General features: G+C 40.4%; 1 long non-coding RNA gene across 1 annotated transcript in view; it reads right to left on the minus strand.

Moving 5' to 3' along the window:
- Window positions 1–17037, minus strand: part of LOC144587855 (uncharacterized) — a 60681-nt gene extending 43644 nt beyond the window's left edge. Inside the window, exon 1 of the long non-coding RNA XR_013543039.1 lies at window positions 1144–17037. This is a non-coding gene — a long non-coding RNA (uncharacterized LOC144587855). The remainder of the gene's footprint in view (window positions 1–1143) is intronic.
- Between the last annotated feature and the right edge of the window lie 7169 nt (window positions 17038–24206).

A 24206-nucleotide genomic window follows, 5' to 3' on the forward strand; every position in this document is an offset into this window, starting at 1 on the left:
TTTGGTTTCTACCTGACATTTCAAGTGATTTTTTTCTGTAAGAACTGACAAAACAACATGTAAGCCACCTGGGATCCTTTTAAAGGAAAATGGCAGGGGAAAATATTTTAAATAAATTAACACATGTAAGAACTGCTGGATAGCTTAGTAGTTTAGGTCTCCGACTGTAGAGCCAGAGGATGGGAGTTTGATTCCCCACTGTGCTTCCTTAATAGGAGTTGGACTTGATGATCCATTGGGTCCCTTCCAGTTGTGCAGTTCTAAGAGGAAGATGACAATGATGACCAATCTGTGAGCTTATTTATTTTATGTGATGTCCCATTTCTTTGAAACAATATATATGAAAGTAGCATCTTCATATAACATCCATTCCCCCCTCCCACAAAGCATGTTTCCAGCCAGGATCCAACATGCTGATCAGTGACCTGGAGATGTACTCAGCGGGAAGCTTCAGTGAATGCTGGGCATGGAGATGTGGTGTTGTGATTCAGAAACAACAACAAAAATTTGTTTGCTTCATAAGAGAGAGCAGCTTGAAAGAGCAGGAAATACCCTCTATGGATTCAAGTTATTTTAACACATCTATATTGGTGCACAGCAGTCAGGTTAGGTGAAAGGTTATCCAAAGAAAGCAGGTGGGTATGCACTTTTCACTCTATAAGAGGCTTCTTGCCGAAGGGTTCCACTCAGGATGTTCACACATAGGTCTGTGCCCATGGCCTCTTCATGCCCAACAAAGGGAAACAAACATTTAACAATCTAAACAAAACGCAGGTGGAAAGTGGGGAAGTCACTCATCCTTGCAGAAAATGTCACAAAAGGAAGGAAAGCTGGAAATAGAAAGGATGATTTCCAACTTTTGAAAGGTAAACGTTTTGTAGACACTGCATGTTTTTAGGGGCTTTGCAGTCATACATGTGGGGCTGAAGGGCAACATTGTTAGGATTTTTTTCACATCAGAAAAAGCCACAATGGGTTACACCATAGTTCTCTTGAGTGGCCACCCACATATTAATGGGAGGCCCTCAAGCAGGGCATGAGGGCAAGTGTGGCCTCCAGCTTGGGCTCCCTCACAAGTGGCTTCCAGAGGCATTCCTGGGGGTAGTGGATCCCTATCATGACTCACAGTGATTGATTCCTTACCTTCCAGGAATATGCCTTGTCACTTTTAAAGCTCTCCAGGTTGGTGGTCCTTGCTGTATCCTGCGTAGTGGATTCAACAATTAAACTACATTCAATGTGAAAAAGTACTTCCTTTTGTTTGCCCTCAGTATTCTCTGGTTGTCAGGTTCTAGTACAGTATTGTGAATGGGGAAGGGAGGGGAAAATTTTGCAATTTGCTTTTTCCATGGCCTGCATACCTTTGTCCTCTCTTACTCAAATTCTTTTTGAGCTAAAAAGCCTACAGCGTGTAACCTTTACTCATATGAGATTTGCTCCAGCCTTTTGATCATGTAGATTGTCATTTTACATGCCTTTTCCAGCTGCATTATTTCTTTTCTGAGATGCACTGGCTAGAAATGTACACAGTATTCCAGACCTAATTCCACCATAAACTTTTACAAAGGTATATTAACTGTTCTGCTTTTTATTCCTTTCTTAATGATCTCTGGGATGGAATTTGACCTTTAAAAAAACCCAGCAGATATATTTGGATCAATGTTTCTATTGAACAGTTTCAAAATCCTTTTCCTGGTCAGGTAGTGCCAGCTTAGTGTCCATCATGTATGTGTGGAAAATCAGGATTTACATGCATGTGTAAAGTCCCACCATCACTCCAGTATGTGTCACTGTACACTTACCTGCATTGAACTGTATTCACCTTTTAAATGTCCATTCCTCTGATTTGGAGAGTTCCTTTTCAAGCTGTGAGTATGCATATGTATGTTTACATGTACTTGGAAAATAATTGCGTACAGATGTATTCCAGTGATTAAAGTGCATGCTTTTCTGCAAAAGTCTTAACGGGTAATCAGCAGGATATCAGAACTAAAGTACATAGAAGGGAGAGGGTATGAGAAGATGCTGCACCCTAACTCCCAAAGGGATTGTCTGGTGTAACTTTTCCATTCCCATCAAGCAATGAAATATGCCGTTGAAGGTATGTAAGAAAATATTAACTTGCATCCAGAATCACTGAAAAACAAAACAGAACACTGGAGTTTGATCAGATATGGTAGTTCTCTCACTTCAGAATTAAGGTGGCCTTTTTAGACACAGGTACACTAACATGAATGAGCATTCCACATTTGTGCAATAGCTATATTCTGTGATTGATTTTTAAAAGAAACCTTATGCATCCCTGAATATTTGAACATTTTCATGCCAAGCCATTCTCATGATATTTAATTTTCTGGTAAGAAAGCAAAACAGATCTGAAAGGGGCAGTAGAGTTTCCATTGAACACCCACTATTTCTGAGCTGGCATGTTTAGAACCACATTATGCAATACTACAAAACCCATTATGAAGTGAGACTGTAAGTAAAATGTAGGAGTGAGCGAAATGTCATGCTTTATTTTGCGGAGATCCTTATTTTTCCATCTCCATCCCCATTGCTGTTCAGGTTCCACTAAGGCTGGACTTCCCCAGCCCAAAACAAAAATAAACTCTATGCATTTTCCAAAATGGACACATTTTAATATATGCATTCCTCAAATACTCCTTTTTTTTTATTCCCACTGACTAGAGCTTGTTTGTGTGCATTTTTCAAATGTACATATTTTTCATAGGCACTTTTCAGATGTAAACAGAATTTCTTCCATGTTAAAATATGTATGCAATTAAATATCTGGGCTCTTTTATTATGGAGATTATGGGTTAATATTGATATGTGGATGTACACTGCCTCTTCCCTTCCCACACAATACCTTCAGTTGATTTCCTTTCAGGTTCATATATTACCACAGATTAAAAATATTTAATACCTTCAACGGCATATTTCAGTGCTTGAGAGGAATGGAAAAATTTCACCAGATTAAATATATTTAATCTGTGGTAAATATATTAATCTGTGGTAATTCTACCACAGATTAAACATATTTTACCACAGAATGAAAGTAACTTTGGGGTGGAATCAAGCTGGCTACACTGAAAGTAAAACAAACATTTTTACTTTCTCCCTGAAGAATATATAGTATCTGTAGACCACACTTTGTGGTGCTATTAAGTAAAATACTGCAGTTCAAAGCAGGAGTAAGGTATGCAAACTGAACTACTGTTGTGTGTTTGCTCAAGCACACAAGTAGTTTAGGTCCACTTGTCTAGAGAGCCTGGATTCTTGTGATACTTCTAAACTGGTGACTTGAGAGAGCATTTAAGATCAAGTAAATTCAGCATCAAGGTGCCCCACACTAAAGACACTAAGCTAGATGGAATATTGCTCTGTTAATTTTCACCTGACAGCACTGGGTTTATGTTTTTGATGCTGCTGTATGCAGTGGCGACTAGTAAAGGAGAGTGATGTGTTCTGCCAGTTTGGCCTGAGCATGTTGATCTGGGAAACAAAACAAAAAAGTTGGTGGATGCTGGAAAATGTGTTTTAATACAGGTTAATAATTTGCATTGGGGTTTCCATTAAAATGTTTTAACATTGCCTTTGTAAGGGGAACTTACACCCCCTATTAGATAAGACTACCGTGAGCTGGAAACATATCTCTTTGTGGCAAATGATGAGTAGAAGCCTTTCGTGATGAAGACAACACAAAACAGCATAAGTATTTGTAAGGAGTTATGGAACAGTATTAAGCCTGATGGCTCAATGGTTTTGCTCTATTTCTACATATTGAGGATGTACCTCTTTTCTTTCATGCTGTACAAGAATAAGAAGATGGCATCTCTTGCCCCTTCTACTTAGACCAATCCGCCTGTATGTCTGATGGCTGAGATGAGCATGTGGTCATCTGTCCAACTTGAACAGTGGGTTCTCCCCTAGGACCTGATTCTCTGATGGCATCTGTCTTTTGGGACTTACTTCTGAGGCAAGCTACACCTGTGCACCCATGGGAGCCTGGCGAGGAGGGAAACCAAGTCTGTGTGCCTCTCAGTTTCTCTCTCCCAATCTTTCTCAGTCTCTTTCTTTCTGAGGAACACATAGATCTCCTCAGCAGCTCAGAGCAATAGCTTCCCTCAGCCCTTCCTTTTCTGGTAAATGATGTCTTCATTTAGCAATAATATTTATCCTCTTATTTATTATTTATTAAATGTTTAATAATTAAGCATGGTAAATCATTAAATCAAACACTCTGGATCAACAAGACATTTGAAAAGGCAGAATCCCAGGGTCAGGGTCAAGCTTGGCAAGAGATCTAGAGAACGGGAGTAACAGAATGTCTGGCAGGGAATTAAAATTTTCATGGCTGGCACACTGTGTTAAAATATATATTTGTCTCCCTGTGTGTCTACCCTGGCAGCCCTTTGTAGGGGCACACCTTTTTTGAATTAATGAACTCTCAGGGGATTCCAGTTTCCATACATCTCTCTGAGCTCCGTAGATTAACAGAGGATAATAGAACTTTCCATATTCAGTGCTGGTTATTAATGTTATGTTATGTTTGCCATCAGCTAGAAACGTGGGAAAGGCTAAAAATATGGAAACTTGTTAGAATTACAGAAAAAAAGTATTAATATTCTTTTGTTGTGTTTTTTAATGCTCTTTCAATAAAGTTATTTTTTTAAAAAAAGATAATGAGTCTAAATTTATATAAGCCTATACACATGCACACATGACACTGTAAGCTAAAATAAATATTTGGAAGAAGGATGCAAAATTCTATCTCATTTCTAAAGTCAGTTTTGTTGCTTATTTGCATATGTAAACTTTATGGAATGTTCGGATGTCATTTCAATTCATTTTGTATTAATAAAGATGAAAGGCACCGTGGAACATTTTCCTCTTGCAAAATTTAATTCAAAAGTTTTGTTTTGTAAAAAAAAGAATATTGAAGAAAGACAGGGGGGAAATCAAGTCATTTGAAATGTGGTGTTGGTAGAGATAGAAAAGACAGCAGAAAAGTGGGTGTTCAATCAAGTCAACTCTCACCCAAGCAAAAATGAGTAACCTGAATCTGTTGTATCATGCACATATAATATAAATGCAAACATTTTAAATGATTGAACTATTTGCATATCATAGATTTCTGACCAATTAGAATGTGTATGGAGTCATGATTTCTGTGTTCTAATCTATGGGCACAACTGGGGCCTATGACTTGCCAGTGGTTCAAGGATCATCCTGTGTGTATGTCGGGGGGGGGGGCTCGCAGAGGAAAGCAGAATTCCTTGGCACTCAGGTTAGCATACATTAGTCAGTATTTGTAAGACTAGGCTGCTAGGTTATACAGTAATAAACCTCTCTTCCATAGGTCCTCCATAAATAATGCAGACCCTATAGATTTTGAAGGAGTCTAGGATTCACCCCAGCAGACATTTCTTCCCATATAGAAGACTTTTATTTGCTTTAGATACTTCTGAACATTTTGAAATATAATTCATCTGGGTACCCTTGTATACATGTTTCATCCCTCTTCTGGGCAGAAGAATAAGTTATAATTCATGGTGAATTAGTTCTATCTTCAGACTCTGTACCCCAACTATTTTTGAGCAGAAAATTGAATCTGCCAAGATAATACTCTTTTATATGCTTTTATTTCATATATATTTAATAGGCAAGAAAATGATCACTCCAAAAATATAAAAGCTTTTAATCATAAAGAATGCAACCAGAAGAAGATACTTTAGCTACTTTCTAAGGTCTAAAGAATATTATTCCGAGCCTTAAGCAGTTATAACAATTTGATGCACGTACATTCTAAAATAAAAATCTCCTACCCAAAGAATTAAACCAGCCAGCTTAAGTTTCTTTCATTGGTGACCATGTTGCTTCTTTTCCCCTTTGTCTCTCATCTACTTTGTCAAAAATGGGCTGTAGTTATTTGATTTTCTTCTGTCAATAAACTGAATCTTATTTATTTGCAAGACTAGCTTGTTTCTGTCAACATCATATGATTGTTGACATTAAGATCCTTGTGTAGCAGGAATTTCTAAACAAAACTTTATTTATTAACACTTATTTATTTATTTATTCAACTTATATGCCGCCCACTCTACCCAGGGCAGCTTACAACAATTAAAATACAATTAAAATACAATAAAAAGATAAAACAATTGAAATACAATTAAAATAGATACTCTAAAAATTGCCATCAGGACCCACAGTTGATATTATTTCAATTAAAAGCCTTCTGGAACAGGAAGGTTTTGACCTGGTGCCGAAATGTCATTAGCATCGGCGCCAGACAAATCTCAGTCGGGAGGGCATTCCATAGTCTGGGGGCAGCTGCCGAAAAAGCCCTTTGTCTACAAGCCATCCCTCTTACCTCCTTGAGAGATGGCTCTTTCAAAAGGGCCTCATGGCTAGATCTTAACCGCTTAGTAGGCTCATATGGAAGGAGGCGGTCCTTCAGGTATCCAGGGCCCAAGCCGTTTAGGGCTTTATATGTCAAAACAAGCACTTTGAATTGGGCCCGGGCAGCAACTGGTAACCAATGTAATTTAATCAGAATTGGCTTAATATTTCTCGTAGCGGCCCCACCACTCACCAGCCGCACAGCTCGATTCTTGACCAGTTGCAATCGCCGGACTGTCTTCAAAGGCAGCCCCACGTAGAGACAGGAACGCCAACCATATCAGACAGATAATCTCCCAGAGCATTCAGGAAACCATCCGGATCCATTAGTCTCCGAGGGTGGATCATCTTAATAGATCCCTCACCCTTGCAGAGGGAAGAAGAAGCTAATAGACTAAACTTGACCAGGAAGTGATCCGATAATGGGGTCACAATCAGCCCCTCCACATCCAAACCACCATCTTCCAGTCCCATTGAGAAAACCAGGTTCAAGGTATGGCCCTTCTCATGTGTCGGACTGATGATATATTGATACAGCCCTATGGTTGTCATGGCAGCCATGAAGTCCTGAGCTGCCCCGGTCAAGGCAGCCTTGGCATGGATGCTGAGGTCCCCTAGCACCAACAGCCTGGGAGTCCTCAACACCAGGTCCGAGACTACCTCCATCAGCCCAGGCAGGGAGACTGTTGGCACGCAGCAGGGTGGGTAGTACACCAACAGAATCCCTAATCTGTCTCGTAAGCCCAACACACAAAACAGGCCCTCAAGACCTCCTCTCAAAGGGATAGGAAGCCTGGTCAAGGAGATAGAACTCCTGTAGACTATAGCAACCCCCCCTCCCCGACCCTCCGAGCGTCATTAGTGCTAGACTGAGTACCTAGGCAGACAAAACTGGGAGAGGGGGACACCACCCTCCTCTCCACCCAGGTCTCAGTAATGCACGCCAGGTCAGCACCCTCATCCAGAATTACATCGTGGATGAGGGCAGCCTTATTTTGTACTGAGCTGGCATTCATCAACAGCACAGTGTGGCTCAAGAGTTTGCTGATATGGTCACCCGATACCATCTGGTTGGGGGTAGGACTAGAAGAGGGGATAGATGTAAGATATCTATCCTCTCTTCTCCTATGTGGGCATGTTCTACACCCACCGCCATTCCTTCCCCTACCCAGCACCTCCTCAATGGCTGCCCCCTCCAACACCCTCCCCATTTCCTGTTCCCTCAGATCCACTGTGGGTCTCGATGCAATCTGATGGCAATTATTAATAACAACTAAACAATAACAACACACCCTTCTAAAGCCCCTTCTCCCCTCTGAGCCAGGTGGCTGATGTTGAGGATGGGGTGGGGCAGCCAGAAGCAGCAAGGGCCCAGTCCTGCAAGGCCAAAGGAGTCCAGGCCAAACTCCGCCCAGGATACTGTCTCTCACCCAGTGCCTGAGGGATGGCAGATGACAAAGAAGACTCCCCCAAAGGCAGGAATGCTGGTCCATCTTTCATGGACATCTTTCATGGTTTTCCATGAGACTGTTCCAAAAGACTGTTAATCACAATCTTTTTATCCTGTCTGAAAAAGGCACCCCAAACCTTGGTTGATTGTCTTGCTGTACCAGTGTTATTCTCAGAGAAAGAAGAAGAAGCAGTTTATCTTGCTATCAGGGCAGAATTAAAAACATATAAACATATTATATTTTATTGCCAGCTACCATCTAAGCAAAATAATGAAAAAAACTCTACAAGTACCGTATATATTCTCTAGGTTTTGCTGCTGTCTTGAGCAGTTTTTGGAGCATGTTTACATCCAAAAAAGTTAACTTTGACTTCTTCCCAAGTAGTTTAGATACTAGCATGTTTATGTTTGACATATGTTGTAAAAAGGAGCTTGCTTTCAGTACTTCTAATAGTAAGAAAAACTGTGTTTTCTCTCATGGTGACACTAAAACAATTAGTAAACTTCATACATGTTCTCAGAAGACAGCAGAACTTTTAACGGCACAGAAGCAGCTAAAATGGCTCAGAGATTCAGGATCAAAAACATTCTGTAATCTTGACTGTGGGCAAAAGCCAAGCTGCTTGGGGGAGGGGGGGGAGCAATTTTGAATAAACAGAATCTCATTATCTTTGACAAGACCAAAAAGTTAAAAAGAAAGAAAGAAAGAAAAAGGAGGAGGAGAAAATGGTGTTGACTCTTAAGCAAATGCAAGGGATAACATTCAGAAAATTGTTTCTTCTGATGACAGGGCTTCCCCTCACCCCAGTAGAGGAGCCTCTCTCTAGGAGAAAATTGCATTATTTAGATTGGAGATTGGGAACATGCCCCTGTCCAGGTGCTTTACACCACAGATCCCACAATCCCTTACTACTGACCTTGTTTGTCTTGGCGTGGGGTCAACTCCAGAGGCTTTATATGGCTATTGCCTCTCCAAAAGCTTGAGTCAGATTGGATACGAAACTTCGAAGAGCACTCTGTCTGGGAAAAACAAAACTTGGAGCTAAAGACAACAAGTTACACAGAGCCTCTTCTCTAGCTGCTTCAAATCCTCCTCTTCATTAGCAGAGTAAAGATGCAGATGTAAGAAAATGCAGAGAGAATTCTGATACAACCTCTATCATAGTATATTAGCCTTGGTTAGACATAAATACATGGCAACATAAACATTGCCATAGACTTCTCAGAGCAACATTATATTCACATTCAAGTAAAGCAAATGACTACCAGACTCACAACTGAGTGGCAAAATGGTGCTCTCATGCACTTGCTTATATACTGAGAGCAGCCTGTCACTGTACACATGGCAGCCGAACATGTTTAACAAGCATTACCTAAGCTTGTCCTATCTGTATACTATCAGTCATCCATTGGCTTGACGTTACAGGAAGGATTTTGCATTCTCTACTACAATATTACATTTAACCCCTTGTTCACTTAAAGGAACAAATTCTGACAGTTTGCAGAGACTTCTGCAGGTTGAAGTCCAAAACATCTGGAGGGTCAGACAAATCCCAATCCTGCTCAACAGGATATTCTCTCTTTCAAAACAATAAAATATTTAGATGTGACTCATCTGACGTTATGCTTCCTGGGGATACAAGAGTACACCACTGTATGATCTGGAGGAATGATTGTGTTTAATTGGTATATAAAGTTTTTTCACCATATTCACTGCTATTAGTATGTCAGAGATAGTCAACAGAGTCCTAATATTGTTAAATCTAGATTCAGAGATAGAACACAATCCTGTTATGAGAAAATAAACAATACTGTAATGTAAAGGGAATGGATGGGATATATTTTAGCAATAGATGTGTGTACAAATAAAATAAGGGACAAATGTACCACTGGAGGATCTCATTTTCTATATTACTGGTTTGCACCGCTTTTTAAAAAACCCTGAAGATTCTGGGATGATAGAACAAAGTATTGCCCTCACTCATGATGATGCCACTTGGTAGCATTTGAAGCCAGGAGGGAAGAGGTTTTATTAAAAAAAATTGCTTCAACAGAGGAAAAACTGAAAAAGTTACTACAATCCTGGATGGAGGATTCTTGGCATCATGATGAAAAAAATTTACTTTTCAAAGTGCCATCCGTGAGCCCCTGTTCCACTGAAGACATTTTAACAACAGCTACAGACTCAGCTTTTGAAGTGTACAATAATATACACCATATTTAGTGTCAGGAAAGGAGCACAAGGCAGTAGAAAAGAGCTAGATGCTGGATATTTTATGGTTTCCCCCTATCTTTGGCAAAATGGCAAAATCAATGGAAGAGAGTTGTAACATTCTCATCAAACATGGAGTTCAACTTACAGGCAACTTACAGGGAGCACTCAGGATTTTGAGTCATCATGGGCAGGGCAAGAGCAGACCATGATTTCCTCTTCTTCACACATGATAGAACCATCAGCACAGTGCAGAAGTACACTTAGCTAGCTGTAGGTGAGCAAGTGCCCACTGTATCTACTAACGATGCAGAGATTAGGGCTTTGTGAGGTAATGGCAGAAGTGTTTATGATGCACTGACACAGCCTATGACAAGTACCTATAAGCTTGCATGACAAGTCTTAGCAGTAACTCTTACTTCCTGGTAGCATACTGGCTCCATTTCTGTGGATTCCTGCCTGTCTAGCAACTATCACACAGAAATGCACTCAAGGTATTAGGTTTACCTCTAAAATAATGGGCCACGATGGTGTTCAGTAATGAATTACTGGAGGACATTCATCAGCAATCTGATACCTGTTTGTTGGCTTGTCCAATTGAATGAAAGGCCATCATGTAATATTTACCCATCAGCTGGGATCAGAGATGGTCAGTCCCTGTTAGTGGATATAAAAACATGCCTTTTCTACAATCCTTGCTAGAGATGGGGACAATTTGGTGAGTCATCCTGCTTCGTGAATCGTCAAAAGTTGATGACTCACAAAGCACAAAGTTGCCCCCATGAATCGACGAATAACGAATTTATTCATCAATTTGTGGGGGGTTGGTTAAAAAAACACCCCAAATACCCTGTCAACCTTAAGTGATGTCACCAACTGAAAATGAGTAATTCTCACCGGACAAGACAGTGTGCTGGATGACTCGGCTCGATCTACTAGTTTCAAATAGGGGATTAGGTCCTGGCAGATGGCCTCCACTTTAGTTTTAAAAAATGCTTCAAATTGGTCAGGTGAGATACTAGGGGGAGGCCAATCACTGTGCCCAATTCCAGATAGATTGCATACTATGCGAAATAATTCCTCCTGCTGATTGGAAGCTTTGCTTATCCAGACAGCGAGGTAAGCGTTCTTTGCAGACTTTATCTTAGAAAGGTAAAGGTTAGATCCTAACAGCTTTTAGGTTATTTCCCACTGGGTTCTGCCTCCAAATGCTCTCCAGTCTTCTCCTGTTCTGCTTCATAGCTCTCAGCTGCTGGTGAAATGAGGGTGCTGGTCAAGCTCTGCAGCAAGAGGATGTTTAGGAGCGATTGTGTCTACAGCCCCGATGGTGGCAGCAGACCAGCCATCAACCAGAGCCTCAACAGGAGTGCCAGCCAAATCAATCGGTATCCCTCTCATGGAATCCTCGAATCCTATGGGATCAAATAGCCTGTGAGTGCGGATCAATAAAACAGATCCCTGCTCCCTGTGGGGGGGGGGGGGAGAGAGCCACTGTGAGGTTGTATTTTATTAGGTGGTAATCCGACCATGACAAGGGAACAGACACAGGGTTAGTCACCATCAGACCACACACTCTCTGCTCAGAAGAGAACACCAGGTCTAGCATATGACCACTCACATGAGTGGGGACGTTAACATGTTGGGACATGTCTAAGGAAGCCATGGTTTCCAAGAACATAAGAGTTGGACCAGAAACCTCCACCTCCATATGGATGTTGAAATCACCCAAGACAAGTAGCCTTGGGGATCCCAACAAAGCTGCGGAGACTAAGTCCGCCAGCTCCAGTAAGGAAACGGCTGGATCGCGGGGAGCATGGTATGCCAGTAAGATCCCGATACGATCCCTGGCCCCAATCGACACATGGAAGGCCTCCAGACTGGGTGTTGCCACAGCAATGAGCCTAAAAATCTCCAGAGTGTTTCTATCACCAATGGCTACATCCCCCTGCCCCCCCAGTCTACCCTGGTGTTGGACAGCATAACTGGGAGGACAGACAAAGGACAGAGGAATAACCCCATCACTGCCCATCCAAGTTTCAGTTATGCATGCCAGATCTGCATCCTCATTGAGAATAAGATCATAGATCAGCTGGGACTTATTGGATACAGATCTAGCATTCAACAATGTCAGGATATTGTAATTTTTATAGGCCTGAATCTGTATAAAATGTGTTATTAATGAACTGCCATTATGAACAGATGTGTGACTGCTGAGTCACTGTGACTGATGAAGAGATGATGCAATGTCTGAAGATGAGATGACACCCAGGTGCAGAAGATGATGTAATGTGTCCTGTGATTGGACTGAAGAAGCCTTGTATATGTATATAAGAGAACAGTGTGTTCATAGATTTCTGTTCTCTCTCTATCATTTGCTACTATCCTCTATGCCGGATTGTCTAATGATTTCCTGCCATGCTGAAGTGCTGTCAGCCTGTATATATTTGTAAATATTGTAAAATACACCCGTCTTGCTAAAGAAGAAGAACGTGTCAGTGTCTTCAATTAACTCTGTGTATTTTCCTGTCACCAAATCCTGACAAACAACACCAGTTTTAGAGCAGAGGGCCGACTGAGCGGGCTACCTCAAGCCTAACAGGTGGTCACAGAACCAGAGCAGTGGGCAGCCTTCAAACATTTGTCCACTGTTCTTCTGGAACAAGTGGCTACTGTGCAGTGCCATATCTCCCTCTACCCATAATCACCCGAAAAGTTAAAGGACCCTGGCTGGGGGGGGGGGGGAAGCCTTCCTCTCCAGTCCAGAAAAGAAAAAGACCATGTAGGTCTAATGTTGAGTGCCTCCACCTTCTAAACTAGAGGATTGTGCTTCAACTTTAATGTCCCTCCCCCATTTCATGGCCATGGCTCACTTGAAATTTGAGAAATGTTTAGGCATTAGGGAAAGAAGATCATTTTTATTTCCCCAGGATGGTTGCTTAAGACTCACATTTCAAGTATTTTCGATACCATTCTGCAATTGCAAATTCCCATGATGGTCCGCATGCCTAATTTTAAAAAGCTAGAAAAAGTATAAAAGAAAAGAAAAATAATGATTTTTAAGTAGCTTAGCACTTCTGATCATTTTAAACTGTTCCTGGTCTTTTCAGGATTGAAATTTTGTTGGCATTTTTGTTTTCAGTTGTTATTGTTACTAATTTTAGAAACACTTATAAGCTGCCCTGGACTTTTATTTGAGAGCGGGGATGGAAATATTTGAAATAAAGAGCTCTAACTCCCTTGATGATAGGGTAATTGTTGAAATGACAGTGTTTTTTGACAGAAGCATTAGAAACTGCAATGCATCCTACGTGTAGAATGTCACAGAAATGTAAATGTTGGCTGCACATTATTGTCTGCATTTCCGCATAGGTGATATGTAATATACAAAGCAGCCCTAAACTGTATTTTTCAATGGCCCAGTATGTGGTGCTCAGAACTTTATTTGTGAGTCTGAAAAGTCCCTCAGATCAGGCAGCAAAGTGGATGCTCCTGCTGAAGCATTACCCTGTTTTCTTCTCATTTAAAATAATTAAATCAGTTGGTATGATGTGCGGGAGGGGGAATAAAACACCTTCCAACAATGGGAAGAAAATGTCAGACAGTTCTCCTTGGGTGGGCTCCTTGCTCCTTTTGCCTCTCCACACAATGCAGCCTTTGAAAAATCACCCTTTTTTGTTTTATTTATGAATAAATAATTGCCTTTGCGAAGAATACATCAAATTGCTCTCAGTGAGGTGACACTTTAAGTGAGCTTGTTACTTCTGCCTTTATCCAGCTTTGATTGATGTTTGTGAGAGCTAGCAGCTCCTTCTTCCATTCTCTCCTCACATTGTTCTCCACAGTCACTGGCTGCCATCTCCAACTTTCTTTCAATTTCTTGCTTTCGGCCAGAGTTCAGACCACACATGTGAACTATCTGGAACGTGAGCCAAGGGCTGGGACAGAATATGGAACTGTTTTCATGCTGGCTTGAGTAGAGATGGGAAAAGACATTTTTTTATAGACTACGATGCCAGGAATACTCCAGACATCAGGGCCAGGTTTTTGGACCATGTGTAGTCCTCCCCCCCCCCCCCCGAATCTCTGGTCTCAGGACCATATTCCATAGCAGATCTTTTTGTTCCTTTGAATGGAAGTTCCTTGGTCTCTCTCTCCTGCTGCACTCCTAAACAGCGGCAAAAAACCCTTACTGACAAATGCAGAGCATGGGGAGATCCTAAGACGGAAAACACCATATCCAAAGCTTTACTTGAACTAGCAAAGCAAAAGGGAGGAAGAAGTGGTATCATCTTGTTTTCCTTTTAGTTTGTTCTTCTTTCATAGTTTCTTTTATTATTAATTTAATAATAATAATCTTTGAACTGCAGAGCTGGAAGGGACTCTATGAATCTTTGAGTAGAGCCCCAGTCAAGGAGGCACAGTGGGAAATCGAACTCCCAACCCCTGAATCCACAGCCAGTTACCTAAAACACTGAGCTATACATGGGAAAGTGAGTTACATCAGTCCCATCTCCTTCACCTTTCCTCCTGCCGTCCTGAAATTGCCAGGCATGCCCTACTATGCTATACTTGGAAAACTTCCTTTCTTTTTGCTGTCTGACACAGGAATCTAGGAAGCTGTCTCATATGGACTCTTGATCCGGCTAAACCAGTCAACTGTGACTGGCAAAAGGCTCTTTGGGGTTTCAGGTAGGACTCTCACTTATCCCTTTCTAGAGATGCTGGATATTCCCTGGTGGTATCCTATTCAAGCAGTAACCAAAACTGATTTTGCTTAGCTTCCGAAATTCAATGTGTTCTAAGTCTTACAGTGATATTACACCAGAGAAGCATAGGATGTAGATCCAGCTTGTATAAGACTTTCTGTCTGGACTGTCTCTTTCTCTAAGTGTGTCCATGGTGAGAGGATCTGCAGTTTGTTGTTGTCCCTGAAAAGCCTTTCCAGGGGGCATAGGCTTGCAGCATCACCAAGGAGTGAATTCTATTGAATATAGTGGGGAATTCTAGTTAGTAAGTATGCATATGCCCAGTGTGGTGTAGTGGGTAGAGTGACGGACTAGGACTAAAGAGGTGTGGACTCAAATTCCCACTCAAGGATGGAAACTCACTGGGGGAGCAAAATTGATAAAACCACTCCTTAAATATCTGATTTACCTTGAGAGCCCTATTAAGGTCACTATAAGTTGATTCTGACTTGATGGCACATCATGACAGCATTAAAAGTATGCATGGCACTGTGCTGACAATCTCCCCACCTTGATATTTGTGTCCACAATTTATTAATTCTTTCTTGCATTTATATTCTGCTTTTCCTCCAAAGAGCTTGAGGCAGTGTACACAGTTTTTCTCCTCCCTATTTTATTCTCAGAGTAACACCAGCCCAAATCCTCTTCCTTGGTGGAAGCAGCCAGATTGTAACTTCCAGTCTGTTCCTCTCCAGTAAACAAAGAGTCCCTGTTGTAATTCTTTGGGGATACATGCACACCCTGGCTCGGTGCATGCACACGTGCACTCCAAGAATTGCACCAGGGATTGTGCAATGCCAGTTATCTGCCACACCTGGTATTATCTACGAGTTTAAGGTATTGGAATAGGGTGTTGATACAGTATTGTCAATATTGCAACTTTACCACCTGGCTGCTCTAAGAACAAAGCATTCAGATCAAATTACCGGTAGATATTAGAAAATCAATAAATGGAACAAGGAATTCCTTAAAGGCTTATTGTGTACCATTGTCATAGTGGTAGCTTTTTGCCTCCCATTATTAGTAAATCCCTTTGTTTTCTTTTGTGAGTGGTCCTGGACCATAAACATGTGCTGCCTTTGCAAATTTGATTTTTTTGGAGACAAACTCAAACTTGACTCTCTTGAACACGAATGTGATTTCAGCTGCAGTAACATGTACTTTGGCCAAGGTACGTGTATTGTAATTTTTTTTCTTGCCAAGAGAAAACCAGAAACACTCCAGAGTTACATTTCCTTCATTACAGTGCACTTAAGCATGTTGCTGCTGCAGTCTGAAATCATTTCACAATTCAGTGTTTTTAATTTACATTCAGTGTGCTTAATTGACGGTGGACTGAAAACAAAAGAATAAGTTTTGGCCTCACTGTCTAATTAACAACCGTGTACAGTAGTCATGTGATGGAACAAACGGGATGCTCAACCTGATCAAATACACCCTTGGTTTGAATTGTATGTTTAGTCACAGCACTTGTTATCAGACACTTAATCCAGGTTTAATGGTCTTGGTCTCACACCCACTAGTTTTCCCCATGAGCAGATAGGTCCAAAAATAACATGGAAGAGCAGGACGGCTGGCGGGGGGGGGGGGGGCAATGAAATGAAAGATTTCTGTTCTTTCATTTGTTTGTTTGTGTATTTGCTGAATTTTTAGCCTACTATTCCAGCAAAAAGGCTCTTAAGGGAATGAAATGGAAGATACTTGGCACAGTATTGTTCATCTCTCTCTCTCTCTCTCTCAAGAATCTTCTTGTCATAGCATGCGCAGCTGACATCTTTTGTTTTCTTCTCCCTATATTCCTATCCTGTCCTTCTTACTTGCAGCTACTAGAATATGCCAATGGATGTGGATATCATTATTAAAGCTGAACAGTCACTGCAGTGGGGTAGGTTTGGAGAGTCAGGTCTCCTAGACTGGAATACTTGTAAATGATTGTAACTTTTTTTAATGAAAAGAGATCATTATTACTAGTGGGAAGCAATCTGTGAAAGTGTGTGTCTGATACAACGTGCTAATGTTTAAGGTGCCAGATAACTTTATGATTTTCACAGTTCAAATGTGCTTTTTCTGAGATAGCACCTAAGGAACATAATTTGCTGTAATTATATATATATATATTGAATTGATGCACTGTGAACAGCAGGTGGAAAGGTGATTAAAACTAGTGAGAGATATTCGCTAACATTATGGAATACAAGGAGATATTTTGGGTTTGATAACATGGTGTGGACTGGGGATTTGGACTAGTGATGAAGGAACACTACTGGAGAATAGTGACCTAAATGAAAGTTAAAAGCTGAAATAAAGAATCAGCTCTAGTTCTGACCCAAGGGATCCTACTTCCTTTGATGTGCTTCCTATTGCCCCAAGTTCTGATTGTAATCAGGGAATTACAATGAGTTTGTAGAAGAAGCCAAGCTATCTAACCCACTTGTGGGATAATGCTTTCATAAGAAGCAGGTCTTACTCATTGAGTGGAACAGTTCCAGTATAAAAATCTTACATATAAAAAGCATGGATTTATGTGTTCACTAAGAGTTAATCAATGAAAAAACAGTTGCCCCTTATTGGAAGGAACTAGCTGATTAGAAACTTGATGAATGGGGCATTTTTTTCATAACCATAATTAAAACACTACCTGTTTTTCTTCTATAACTGATTTCAATGCTTTAGCAGAAAGTTTAGTCATCTACAAAAAAATCCTCTCCCCATTCCTACTTATTCACTTATAGGTTCAGAACATTGCTGGTGCTCCAATCTCCGTTCTGTCCATTTGAGAGAATGACTAAAAGCAAGATTTAGAAATAAGTTCTGTGTTATCAAGGAGCTTATTTGTACTTACTTTCTAGAATTCTTAGATTTTAGGGGCAAAACCTTTTGTACTATCTTATTCTTGCACAAATCATCCTCTCTGTCACACACACACACACACATCTGGAAATAAATGCAAATATGTGTGTCTTTTATGCAGATTGATGCATAAATCGAACAAGTTTATGATTGGATACATTTGAAACTGTTATGGAGTTGAAATAGAATGATTTGTTAGTTTGAATCTTATTCTCTGGACCTAGAGAAAGCAAATTTGTTTTATCAGCTCTGTGATAGACCTCAGAAATACTTGAAAATGGCCCTCATATCTCCTCATCTAGTCTGTCCTTCAGTTGAAAAGGATCTAGCTCTTTTGAGGTTTCCTCAAAGGACAGAGATTTCCAAATCCTTCACCACCTTCATTGAATGCATTCCAGTTCGTTCATCTCTTTCTTAAACTACAAGGCCTAGAAGTAGCAAAGTATTTCAGATGATGTATGTAGTGTAGAGGAGGGTAGCGTTCTCACAGTCTGGATGCTATCATTCTGTTGATAGGGCCTAGAATTGCATCAGCTTTTTGAGTCACATCATTGCACAGCTGAGTCATGTTCAACATGTCTAGTAAAACCCCTACAGCTTTTTCATTTTTGTTTCATCATTCATTTTGTATTGGTGCAAATAAAGTTACCGAAACTCAGATATTTGTGTTTCTCTCTGATGAAATTTATTTCCTTATTTTTGCTGTAGTCCCCTATATTTGTTCTGTAGACCTAGAGTCACTCAGCCATTGTTGAAACTCTTATAAAAAAAGGAATCATTGTAGACTCATTTCACCTGCTTGAACACATCTTCAAAGTTAAGGGTTTACAGGATAGGTAACAAGGCTTCTTCCCTATCCCCACCCATTCCAAGCCTTGTCTACTTAGAAATTAAATATTGTCTCCCTGACTCCTTGCAAATTTCCTGTGCATAGTTCCCCTACCACCACAACCCCTCCCCCAAAAGTGTTTTCCCTCTCCCCACAGCATATGAAATAAAATAAAATAAAGAGTTGTTCCTCAAGGCAAATTCCTTTTTGTCATTACATATAATCTGCAAGTTAAATAAAGCAAATCAAATGTTTCTTCTTCCCTTCTTGCACAATGGAGCAGCAACAGTATAAACCTACTCCAAGCATCAGTACAAAGCTGAAAGCAAAGGAGCAACTTCCCAACACAACACCCCTCACTAGCAAATTGGCCTGGGACAGAACGCCTTTTCTGAGTCCCTGATGAATGAGCTTTCCATAAGGGTCCATTAACTGCGCTTGACCATCTTTCCCAGTAAGCTGATTGGGAGTAGTGAAGACCTGGTGTGGCAGTGTTCCACATCTCATGCTTATCTTGAACCTTGTTAGTGGCTTTGGAATCCACTTAATAGATCCCAGTTTTATTAATTCATCCAAGTCATTTATCAAATCCTGGACAGAACTATACAGTATACTATCTGGCACCTCTGTCAAGGTTGATGAGAAGTTCTTTAGTGATGCAAAACTGTGCAAGTTGTAGTCCAAAACAGTAACTTTTCCCTCTCTGTTACATCTGCTCCTTAATCTAACATACCGATAATTTCATTAGAGAGGAGATAAGGTGAATTTGACAAAACTTTTCTTGAGACAGCCATGCTAACTTTGGGATCATATAATTTTCTCCTTAAACGTTCACACACTGTGCTTAGTGATTTGATCTGGAATCCTTCTATGTATGGATGCCATGTGGATGGGTTGTTAGTAGACATGGGGACAAATATAAAAATGAATCGGCTTTTTCGACAAAAATAGCCAATTTATTAAATATTTGTCCCTTCATATTCATGGGTTCCAGATACCCCTACAAATATGAAGGGATGAATATTTACCCGTTGTTATTCATCCTTTGTACTACATTAAAAAAAAACCCACCATTCTGCCTACCAGTTGCCAATCAGCTGATTGGTAGCGATAGGCAGCTACCCGCCCCACAGCTACCCAACCCCACAGCCTACCCCACCCCTTCCGCTACCTACCATAGCCCCCACCCCATCCCCAACAACACCCCCTTACCTTAATCACTGCTGCCGAGGTCTCCTTCCGGCCTCCCAGCCATGGCATGTAAAAAGGAGACTGTCTGCCCTTTGCAAGGATGCGGGCTACAGCTTTGTTTAGGGTAGGGAAGCTGCAGCCGCCATCTTTGCAAAGGGCAACCAGTCTCCTTTTTACATGCTGTGGCTGGGAGGCTGGAAGGAAACCTTGGAAGCAGCATTTTGTGTATTTGAGCTGATAATGGGAGAAATATAGTGATGTTACCTTTCACAGACACCACTGTGAAAAAAAATCAGAAATGCCACTTTTACGTTATTTAAATGTGTTTCTCCTCTGCTTTTACAAGCAACGATATTATGCTCAGAGGTGAGTAGAATTTGTTAATTTTTTTCATTGCACTGTCTTTTGAATACACAATATGTCTGCTTCAAGTCCCTGGATATTTACAAAGGACCTGTAAAGTGCAATGAAATCTAAAAATGCATATCGATAGGGATGCAAATACCAGATGTGCTAGTTAAAATACAAATATAGTGCTGCAGAGGGAAGAATTTTGATGTTACAAACTCTAGAACAGGGGTCTCCAAACTATGGCCCGCAGGCCACATCCAGTCTGCTTAGCCTTTTTATCTGGCCTGGGCATAGAACGAGGAGGGAGGGGGGCCCCAAGTGATCCCCCACCCCTGCTATCTTTGCAAAGACAACGGGGGTGTGGGATCGCTTGGGTCCCCCTTTTTCAGCTCTCAAAAATGTGTAAAATATATGATACGGCCCTCATACTGAAAAGTCTGGAGACCCCTGCTCTAGAAAAAGCAATGTATTTCTTGGATATACTGGCTTATGTTTAGGCTAAGTACCATACTTTAATACCAGTGTAGTTACTGATATGGATTATTCCTGATTAGATTGTCTCTGTGTGTCACTGCTGCAAGCTATTGAGAAAACACAAGTGGAGGCAGAATAGGACCTGAGTGACAAATTAGAAAAGTTAAGATCTTGGCAGTGGCATTAGAGGTGTGGGTGAAGGCATATATCAATGGTGATTCTATCTGCTCCATGCATTATACTCCTTGGTTTAAATCTAGTGCTTTAATGTATGTACATTACTAAGTATTGTACTGAATTGAAAATCCTTTAATCTAATATGGTTCTTTATATTGTATGATATAAAAATAGCAATACAAGCTTTAAGACCTGTAGATATCTCAAGCATTTGGGTGGGTGAGTAGTAAAAAGAGAGGGGGGAAGAAATCTAATGCATGTCCCCAGGACTGCATAGAGTCCTCTCTTGTGATGTTGCAATTAGGAATATCAGGACATCAGTCTCCATTAGGGTTGAGGTGTGATGGGATGGGAAAGATGCCAGCTTCTCTGAAGCTCCAGCACTCCTACTTCCAGAATCATTGCTTTCCTACCACAGTGGGTTTGTGCCCATCTCTACTGATAATTAATGGAGTTCTAAGTATTTGGATTTTAGCAGGAAGGCTGTTATATCCTGATTTCTCCCTTAAAAATCAGTGGGACAAACAAGAGTTTTTATTCTGCTTCTATTATATGTAAGTGTGCATGCATCTGTCCACGCCTAGAGTGGTCTACTGACTAGATAGGCGGGATATAAATAAATAAATAAATAAATAAATAAATAAATAAATAAATAAATAAATAAATAAATAAATAAATAAATAAATAAATGTATGCATGTCTTTTAATCATTAATTTATGCATTTTTATTTTAGGCCAAATGGTCAGTCTCCTGCTTATTGCTTATGAATATGTCCTCTTTAAAATGGTTAACTTAAGCTTCCAAAACCAACCCCCCCCCAAAAAAAACAAAAAAAAACCCCATTCATTAAATAGTTATAAATTCAGTGGTTTAGGGAGTTTACACAGCGTTTGGAATTACAAAGGAAGGAAACGAAGCAAGCTCTTTAAGGTTCCATCTTTGCAGACTGCAATAAACAAGTACTTGTCATGTAGGTCTGGATCTGATATTGCCCTTATGCAGAAGGTCTAGGAAGGGCCACTGGTTTGTATGCTTTACTTTTTTAAAAAAAAAGTGAAACATTGACCTTTTGCTTACAAGTACAGATGACCACACAACCAAACAGGAAACACACAGATTTACAGAAACTCTTACTAATATCAGGTAGACTGAAACACCATAATCTAACAATAAGAAAGCTCCTTAATGCTTATGTTGCTCCTTTTCTTTTAAAAAAGAAAAAGAGATGAACAACCCAGACATATAGCACTCACTCACACATGTAATTGTATCTTTGAGAATTGATTGTTGTGTAGCTAAGATTACAGTCCTAAGTACTATCAGTATGAAGTAAGCCTCACTTAAAGAAAGTAGGGCTTACTTCTAAGTAAACATGCACACACCTGCTCTCTCTATTATTCTAGACTTTAGGCACTGCTCTTCAGAGTCAGAGAAAGGACAGCCTTTTGCCCATAGGGGATGTTACTGAACTACAACTGCCATCTCCCCAAGCCAGCAGTGACAATTACGATGGATTATAGAGGTTGTAGCCAATAATATCCGCAGTGGCACATACTCCCCACCTTTGCATTATAACATGTGGCAACCTCAAGAGTTTCATGGCCAGGGCATTCAGATGTGGAGACATTCTCTTTCATACAGCAGTGGAAGGCTTAGGTTATTTTGAATAGTCAAGTCCTGCAGCCATTAATTGCCCTGCCAACTCAGCAATGGATAATGGTCAAAATGGAGGCATGAGTTCTGGTCTTTTACCCAAATCGTCCCACTTGGTGTTTGTCTGTTTCCTCTATTTATCTCCAGGGCTGCTCGGTGATCCCTGTCTCAGAGACTATGGATCTTGGTGTTTTAGTGGATGATCGGCTGTCGCTTTGTTCATTTGTGAATGCGACAGCCAAGACATGTAATTTCCATTTGGCTAATATTCGCCCTATTCGTGGCTTCCTGATTCCTGAGACTACAAAACGTCTTGTTCATGCCCTGGTGGTTTCACGTCTGGATTATTGTAATAGCCTGTTAGCTGGTCTCTCTTCTTCTGCACTTCGTCCTTTCATCTTGGTGCTGTAGCATGGTGTGAGTAGTACTAAACTTGCCAATCTATTCTCACATCTCCCAGCATTGCAGGAAATTGCACGGTTACCCATCAGATCAAGAACATATTATAAGGTACTTGTTCTGACATTTCAAGCATTACATTTCTCTTGCCCTAGCTATTTAGTAGAACCGGTGGGGTGGCATATTCCTCGTAGGAGGACTTGATCTGTGGATTCTGGTCTCTTACTAGTCCCTTGGACCAAGGTGGCTAACTCCAGACTTAAGAGCATTTTCTCATCCCCAAATTATGGAATTCCCTTCTGCAATACCTTTGTGTGGAACTAGAGTTGGACAAATTCAAACAAGACCTAAAAACCTACTTGTTTAACTTGGAACCATAGGGGTTGACCATGGAAATAGGCAATTATTGAGACAGAATTACCACACTTCAATTATTATATTGTTATTATAGTTATTTTGATTGTTGTTATTGACTTATGGAATGATAATTGTTTACAGTATGTTTTTATCATTGTACCGTGTTTCCCAGAAAATAAGACAGGGTCTTATATTCATTTTTTGCTCCAAAAATACATTAGGGCTTATTTTCAGAGGATGTTTTATTTTTTTCATGTACAACAATCTACATTTATTCAAATGCAGTCATGTCATCTTCTTCTGGCTGCAGCACAATGGTGGAGGGCAGGGTTTCACTTAGCTGGGGCTTATTTTTGAGGTAGGGCTTCTATTACGAGCATGCTGAAAAATCATACTAGGGCTTATTTTCAGGTTAGGTCTTATTTTGGGGGGGAAAAGGTAATTATGTTATGGTTGTGTTTTAACTGTTTTTGACTTTTGGAATGCGCTCTGGTATAGAGTGCAATAAAATTGTTGTTGTTATTGTTATTGTTACTATTACTATTAGAGACTTAGAAGTGTTCTGTCAGCAACCCAACAATTTAGATATGGGAAAATTAACAGAAAAGAATTAGCAACTGAATTTTTCTTACTGTTATCCATACCCATTTCAGGAAGAACTCACCAGCTGTTAACTAGCTGATAATATTTTTGTACTAAGTTTGCCACCTTTGTGTCCAGCCCATGAGGATAGGCTACCACACTAGAAGCAGGTAAAATTTTGTTCCTGCTCCCAAGCTAGGAATATTTTATGGGATTTCAAGTAATCTGGCTGTGACATCTGACAAGAAGCACAAACAGGAGCTGGAAAGAAGGGAATCTTGGATCAACTGAAGTGAGATGTTTTGGCTCTGGGTGAATCATGTAATCTTGGGTTTGTTGCATTCAATATCACCAGAATTTCAGTTTTGATAATTGATGTCTCTGTGATCAGCACTTGAAGTAATAGTTACTGGGCCATTCTCAGTTTTATGATGATGATGATGATACTAAAAGTCCATTACCAATGTACTTGTCACCTTCCCCACCCCTCCACCATGTATTTTGGTGGACATGAGGTCTAACTATTATAC

The sequence above is a fragment of the Pogona vitticeps genome, chromosome 3 (assembly GCF_051106095.1).
Source record: "Pogona vitticeps strain Pit_001003342236 chromosome 3, PviZW2.1, whole genome shotgun sequence".
Taxonomy (NCBI): domain Eukaryota; kingdom Metazoa; phylum Chordata; class Lepidosauria; order Squamata; family Agamidae; genus Pogona; species Pogona vitticeps.